Here is a 434-nt window from a genome sequence, read left to right as displayed (position 1 = left end):
CCCTTCCTTTTTGGATGAGTACAGAGAAATTAATCAGAAGGAATAAGAAAACCATACAGGGGACTCTGGTGGGTGCCAGGTGTGAGACAATTTAGTATAGGAAGTCCAAGATCAGAGAGCAGGGAGCCGGGGGAGGCACTGGAGACTGGCCCCTGGTCCTGCTGGTGCAGCCTCCGTCAGGAGTAACCTCTCTGGGCATCAGTTTCTTCTTGCAAAGAATGCGGGTTTTGAATCACGTGATCGCTAAAGTCCTTCCAACCCTAAAGTTCTGTCTCTAAGTATCAAGAGGGCGCCGCAACGTGCCTCTTCTCCAAGGAGCATAACGTGGTGCTTGGGGACCCTGGAGGTGGTTGGTTCGGTGCCAGCAGGTCCAGACCTAGGGATGCAGAAGTGGGAGCGAGTCTATGCTCTCTCTCGGTCCTTGTCTCCCACCA

This window comes from Myotis lucifugus, unplaced genomic scaffold, assembly GCF_000147115.1.
Source record: "Myotis lucifugus unplaced genomic scaffold, Myoluc2.0 scaffold_257, whole genome shotgun sequence".
In the NCBI taxonomy this organism is placed as follows: domain Eukaryota; kingdom Metazoa; phylum Chordata; class Mammalia; order Chiroptera; family Vespertilionidae; genus Myotis; species Myotis lucifugus.
This window is presented reverse-complemented; position numbering follows the sequence as displayed.